This window comes from Meles meles, chromosome 2, assembly GCF_922984935.1.
Source record: "Meles meles chromosome 2, mMelMel3.1 paternal haplotype, whole genome shotgun sequence".
Lineage (NCBI taxonomy): Eukaryota > Metazoa > Chordata > Mammalia > Carnivora > Mustelidae > Meles > Meles meles.
Window position 1 is genome coordinate 85,125,225 of NC_060067.1, and position 7,725 is coordinate 85,132,949.

Below are 7,725 nucleotides of genomic sequence, written 5' to 3' on the forward strand. Positions count from 1 at the left end.
TTTTAAATAAGTTACTTGACATTTTTGTGCTTCAGTTTTTTGATCTGAAAATTAGGGATTATAATAATACTTCCCTTATATGTTTGCTGTGAGGATTGCATTTGATTAATTAAGAGTGCTAAATACTGTTTGTGGCAATTAATGTATGTTAACAGTTATTATAATTATTATATTTCCAAATTGCCTGTTAGAAATGTTGTGTCACTTGTAAACACTTATCACTAATTTTGTAGCACACATTTTAAAAATTCTTTTTTTTGTTATTGAAGCATAGTTGACCTACAGTATTATATTAGGTTCTCGTACAACATAGTGATTTGACATTTATATATATTATAAAATCATCACCATGATGTCTAGTTACCATTTGTCATCATACAAAGTTATTATAATATTTTTGGCTATATTCCCTATGCTGTGATGCACATATTTCATAAATGGAAGTTTGTATCTCTTAATCCTTTTCACCTATTTGGCCGATTCCTGCCCCTCTCTGGTAATCACTAATTCTCTGTATTTATGAATTTGTTTCTGTTTTGTTTTGTTTGTTTATTTTTTAAGGTTCCTCATGTAAGTGAAATCACATGGTATTTGTCTATTTGTCTGATTTATTTCACTCAGCACAGTGCCCTCTAGGTCCATCCATGTTTTCATGAATGGCAAAGATTTAATTCTTTTATATGGCTGAATAATACTCCACTGTGTGTGTGTATGTATGTGTATAACACCTTTTTTATTAATTAAGTTTTAAATTTTAGTTCTAGTACAATTAATATACAATGTTATATTAGTTTCAGGTGTACAATATAGTGATTTAACAATTCTATACTTCACCCAGGGCTCATCACAAGTGCATTCATTAATCCCCATCACCTATTTAATCTATTCCCCACCTGCCTCCTCTCTGGTAACCATCAATTTGTTCTCCATAGTTAAGTGGCCGTTTCTTGGTTTGTCTCTCTCTCTCTCCCTTTCCTTTTTTTTTTAATTTAATTTTTTTCCCTTAAATTCCACATAGGTGAAATCATATGGTATGCATCTTTCTCTGATTGACTTATTTCACTTAGCATTATAAGTGTCTGGTTCCATCCATGTCATTGCAAACAGCAAGATCTCATTCTTTTTTATGGCTGAATCATGTTTCAGTGTGTGTGTGTAAATTATATTTATATATATAATTTATTTATATATTATACATATAAAATATATATTATATACATATATAATATATACACACCACACCTTATCCATTCATCTATCATTGCACACTTCGGTTTTTTTTTTTTAATTTATTTATTAGACACAGAGAGAGAGATCACAAGTAGATGGAAAGACAGGCAAAGAGAGAGAAGCAGGCTCCCCGCTGAGCAGAGAGCCTGATGTGGGGCTCAATCCCAGGACCCTGATATCATGACCTGAGCCGAAGGCAGAGGCTTAACCCACTGAGCCACACAAGTGCCCCGTTTAAGTTGTTTCCATATCTTGGCTATTATAAATAATGTTTCAGTGACCATAGGGGTGCCTGTATCTTTTCAAATTAATATCTTTGTTTTCTTCAGATGAATAACCAGTAGAGATGCTAGGTCATATGGTAGTTCTATTTTTAAATTTTTAAGGAAACTTCATACTGTTTTCTATAGAGGCTGCACAAATTTACATTTGCACAGGAATTCCCTTTTCTCCACATCCTTGCCAATGCTTGTTATTTCTTATTTATTTTTATTATTTTTTGATATAAGTCATGACAGATATGGGGTGATATCTCATTGTGGTTTTAATTTGCATTTCCCTGTTGACTAGTGATGTTGACCATCTTTTCATGTGTCTGTTGGCCATCTATAGGTCTCCTTTGGAAAAATCTCTATTCAGGCCCTCTTGCCCATTTTTTAATTGTATTGTTTGTTTTCTTGGTGTTGAGTTGTAGGAGTTCTTTATATATGTTGAATATTAACTCCTTATTGGATATATCTTTTGCAAATATCTTCTCTCATTCAGTAGATTGCCTTTTTGTTTTGTTGACAGTTTCCTTTGGTGTATAAAAGCTTTATCTTAAGAAAATTCTTAATGCAGTATTTAAAAATTCTTAATTTAGTCAATATGTTAATATTTTGTCATATATGTTATACATTTTGTTTTTCATCTGCATTTTAACTTTTTCATATATTTATGAGTCGTCTGTCTTTATAGTCACAGATGAATGCTTGTCCACAAATACTTCAGAATCCAAGAAATACACAATGCAGTTGACATTTCTTTGTGAAAATTAAGGATCTGAGACAAGGCTCAGCATATATTTATTTGTCCATGAGGTGGAGAAAGCCACTGCATCATGACCTGTGAGCAGGGCAAGGATATTTCTCAAGAAATATTTATGAATGTGTTTCAGAATTTTTTTTTAAAGATTTTATTTATTTATTTGATAGACAGAGATTGCAACTAGTCAGAGAGGCAGGCAGGGAGAGAGGAGGAAGCAGGCTCCCTGCTGAGCAGAGAGCCTGATGTGGGGCTTGATCCCAGGACCCTGGGATCATGACCTGAGCTGAAGGCAGAGGCTTTAACCCACTGAGCCACCCAGACACCCCTGTGTTTCAGAATTTTAATGAAGTTTTGCTTAAATCTCCAAAGTTCCACCCCCTAGATTGAGGCTAATATGATTGTGATCTGAAAATACTTTAAAGAAGCTATAAGCAGTTTCCCATCTTCACTAAAAATAAAAGTCTCTATTTATCATTATAAAAAAATAAGTTTTCTTTCAATGTCACTTGTGATTTATAATAATTGCACTATATTAACAGAAGTTTGGAGTATATCCTATTTTATATGGTATAAGCCAAATATCTAAATTATACAAAAGTTATTAAGAAATATGTGCTTTTCCAAATTGTGTCTGATTTTTCAGAATTTGTGACCTGATCTGACTCTGGTAGTGGTGTTAAATAAGATATTTTGTATGAACATCAGTAACCAAAAATCTTTATCTCATACAGAATATACCACAAATGATCCAAAGCTGAGGAGAAATCAATAAAGCTTTCAAATTCTCTTAAATAATTTTGAACTAACTGTAACACCAGATGACAACAAGTGTAACACAATGAAGAGAAGAGTAGTTGTACTTGAAGTCTTCTGCTTGTAAAACATTGGTCTCTAAACCATGATATACTCTAAAAGTGTTAGGAAGAAACTAATGTAAAATTTACATGTGGTAATTAATAAACAATGAGGATTGTCACAGAGATATGTCTTTATCTGAACTCAAATCACATTTGTGATTATTTTTAATCTGTTGAGGATTTAATTATTGTCTACTTTTTGATTTACATATGCGAGTTTTTTTTTTTCAACTAGAGTGTAAGTTTCCAGAGAACATTTACCACATCTTATACTTCTTTTGTGTTCCTGATATTTTTAACAGCCTAAGACACCTAGTAAGTGGTTAACAAACCTATTAACTAATCAAAATTCTTTTGCAGATGTTTGCTATCATTTTCTTTTCTATGTTGAAAAACCATTTATTTCACCAGGGAAAAAAAAAAAAGTGATCCAAACTCTGTGTGTCTACCCACCACAAGCCAAGCCTTTGGGCCCAAAAGACTCAAGAGCAGTGATACTCTCACCAAAGTCATTCCCAAGTCCAACACCCAATGGCAGCAGGAGGCGGGGAGCCAGCACAACCCCCACCACAGTTTCAGCACACAATGATGCCTGCTGGGAGAACAGAACATAAATGGGAAATTACAGAAGTATTGAAGAACATGAAGAACAGAAAAAATGGGCAGAAGAGAGGAAAGGAAGAGGTGGTCTGAGTTTAGCAAGGTATATTAAGGTCCACAGTTGCAGAGGGACTGAACTTACAGAGCCAAGAATGTCCCAGAGACAGAATACCATGAAGAGTGTATGTATTCTTATGTACAACTTTAGCTCCAAATTTCAGCCTGCACATATCCCACCTTGAAACTCTGTGTTGTCAAGGCCCCTGATGGCCTCCACTGCATCCTCTGTCTGCTCCATGTGTGGGAAGGCATAATCTCTCACAATGTTACATTTGATGACTGGACCATATGCCTCAAATTTGGCCTGAAGCTATTTTTTAATACAGGTGGGACCAGTGCTACTCACATGCAACTCTGTGGAGGTCTTACTCTCATTCTTATTGGCTTTCACGTTGATGTTCCCCTGTGCAGCTTGTAGGGCTCAGGTTGCTTATGGTTCCTCAGCTGCCTCCTTTTCCTCTGTGTGTCCAAAGCTGTAGTTCTTATTTATTTATTTATCTGAGAGAGAGAGAGAGAGAGAGAGTTGGAGTGGAGGAGGGCAGAAGGAAAGGGAGAGAGAATGCCAAGCAGACTCCAGTGTGAAATGGAGGCAGGGCTCCATCCTAGGACTTTGAAATCATGACCTGAGCAGAAAGGAAAAGTCAGGGTCTTAACTGACTAAGCCACCCAGGCACGCCCCCCCCCCCCACCCCAGGTGGTAGTTTTTAATGAGTCACATTCCAGCACCTTCCCATACTGCTCAAAGAGTGAGCGATCTGGTTTGTGGCCTCCTTGGGCAGGTTTCCAATGAATAGCTTTATCTTCTGGACAGGGTCCATAGGGAACTCAGCAAGGTCTCTTCCTTGTGGTACAGATGTTTCTGACAAAATGCTAAAATGGTTGCAGCAGTGACTCTGGGTAGAAGTTTCTATCATTTTAGATAGACAAGTAATCAGGTCAACCTGGATTTAGATTACACAATGACAGCATATCAATGCAAGAAGTAGTGCCTATAGCTGAACCAGTTAGGCCATTCTTCTGTACTGACATTGGGCCCATTATAGGGGAGAAATTAGATATTTTCTTACTGATATTTGGACTTGTCTGTACCTTAGTCTTCTATTGGAAAGATTAAAAGGAGCAGTTTTTTGGGGCACCTGCGTGGCTCAGTGGTTTAGGCCACTGCCTTCAGCTCAGGTCATGATCTCAGGGTCCTGGGATCGAGTCCCACATCCGGCTCTCTGCTCTGAAGGGAGCCTGCTTCCATCTCACTCTCTCTGCCTGTCTCTCTGCCTACTTGTGATCTCTGTCAAATAAATAAATAAAAATCTTAAAAAAAAAGAGCAGTTTTTTGAAATTATTGAAAACCTAGAATTCTAAACTTAATAAGGCTTATAGTCTGTTGTCTTGGAATTTACTCCTTTCGTTTTATAAACAAATATATTTTATCATTATGAAATTTTAATTATTAATATTTTAAGAAAATGTATTTTATTTCCAATTTGGAACTTGGAAAACTAACAATTTGAAAAGAATTTATGACAGATTAAATTTGTCTCTTTTCAAGTTGATTGGAAGAAAGAAAGTAGTGTGCTGGCATAGCAGAACTTGAAGTTTTCTAGAAAATACAGAAAAGAGCCGTAGCCTTAAATGTGTGTGTGTGTGTGTGTTTTGTGGGAATATGGTTGGGAAATACGTTGGATAACACCTCTAATTTCCTTCCAGTATTAAAATTTTAATTTTACAATGACCTTAAGCCTTACAGCTGGCTCAAATAACTTTAATTACTTTGAGATGTTCCCTCATTTTAAAATGGAGAGATTGAATGGCTAATCTGCCTCAGTTTGTTCGAAACAGGGAAGATAATACATGCATAATTTTAGAAAATGATAAAGATGTAAATAACAATTTTTTGTTGTTGTTGTCATTACTGTCTTTGCACTTATGACTCACACAGGTTTACATATATGTAAAGTAGTCACCTCCTATTATGAATAAGTAATATAAAAATCCTCATATTCGAAGGTCAAGATGGTGGAGAAGTAGCAGGCTGAGACTACATCAGGTAGCAGGAGATCAGCTCGATACTTATCTAAACATTGCAAACACCTACAAATTCAACTGGAGATCGAAGAGAAGAAGAAGAGCAATTCTGTAAACAGAAAATCAACCACTTTCTGAAAGGCAGGACTGGTGGAGAAGTGAATCTAAAACGACGGGAAGATACACCGCAGGGGGAGGGGCCGGCTCCCGGCAAGCGGCAGAGCAACGGAGCACAAAATCAGGACTTTTAAAAGTCTGTTCCACTGAGGGACATTGCTCCAGAAGCTAAATCAGGGTGAAGCCCACACGGGGTCAGGGTGGCCCCAGGTCCCGCAGGGTCACAGAAGATCGGGGGTGTCGGAGTGTCGCAGAGCTCGCAGGTGTTAGAACAGAGAAGCCGGCTACAGAGACAGAGCCGAGGACTGAACTCTCAGCTCGGGGTTACCTTGAACTGGTCGCGGGCTGGGTGAGCTCGGAGCGCAGCTGGAGGCTGGGGATACGGGAGTGATTGGGCACTGTCCTCTGGGGGTGCACTGAGGAGTGGGGCCCTGGGCTCTCGGCTCCTCCGGGCTGGAGACTAGGAGGCTGCCATTTTCATTCCCGTCCTCCGGAACTCTACGGAAAGTGTTCAGGGAACAGAAGCTCCCAAAAGCAAACCTGAGTGGATTACTTAGTCCGGCCGCAGGTAAGGGCGGTGCAATCCCGCCTCGGGCAAAGACACTTGAGAGTCACTACAACAGGCCCCTCCCCCAGAAGATCAACAAAATATCCAGCCAGGACAAAGTTCATCTATCAAGGAAAGCAGGTTCTATACCTAAGACAGCAGCAGAATTCCAGAGGAGGAGAAAGCAAAGCAGGGAACTCATGGCTTTCTCCCCATGATTCTTTAGTCTTGCGGTTAATTCAATTTTCTTTTTCAATTTTTTTTTCTTTCTTTCTTCTTCTGCTAAATTTATTAAAACTTTTACCCTTTCTTTTTTAACGTTTTTTGGCTAGTTTATCTAAAATATATATTTTTCATTCTTTTTTATATTTTTTCTTTATTTGCTTTATTTTTTAAATTTTTTTTCTTTTTTTTTTTCAGAACCTCTTTTTATCCCCTTTCTCCCCCCCCCCCCCCACAATTTGGGGTCTCTTCTGATTTGGTTACAATGCATTTTTATGGGGTCTTTGCCACCCTTTTAATATTTTATTTGATCTTTCATATCCTCTTATCTGGACAAAATGACAAGGCAGAAAAACACCACAAACAAAAGAACAAGAGGTAGTACCGAAGGCTAGGGACCTAATCACCACAGACATTGGTAATATATCAGATGAAGAGTTCAGAATGACGATTCTGAACGTTCTAGCCGGGCTCGAAAAAGGCATGGAAGGTATTAGAGAAACCCTCTCTGGAGATTTAAAAGCCCTTTCTGGAGAAATTAAAGAACTAAAATCTAACCAAGTTGAAATCAAAAAAGCTATTAATGAGGTGCAATCAAAAATGGAGGCTCTCACTGCTAGGATAAATGAGGCAGAAGAAAGAATTAGTGATATAGAAGACCAAATGACGGAGAATAAAGAAGTTGAGCAAAAGAGGGACAAACAGCTACTGGACCACGAGGGGAGAATTTGAGAGATAAGTGACACCATAAGACGAAACAACATTAGAATAATTGGGATTCCAGAAGAAGAAGAAAGAGAGAGGGGAGAAGAAGGTCTATTGGAGAGAATTATTGGAGAGAATTTTCCTAATATGGCAAAGGGAACAAGCATCAAAATCCACGAGGTACATAGAACCCCCATCAAAGTCAACAAGAATAGGTCCACACCCCGTCACCTAATAGTAAAATTTACAAGTCTTAGTGACAAAGAGAAAATCCTGAAAGCAACCCGGGAAAAGAAGTCTATAACATACAATGGTAAAAATATTAGATTGGCAGCAGAC

At 37.7% G+C, this 7,725-nt stretch overlaps 1 pseudogene; it reads right to left on the minus strand.

The window, feature by feature from the left end:
- Positions 1–3,917: 3,917 nt before the first annotated feature.
- On the minus strand, positions 3,918–4,687 carry LOC123936862 (annotated as a pseudogene).
- Positions 4,688–7,725: the final 3,038 nt, after the last annotated feature.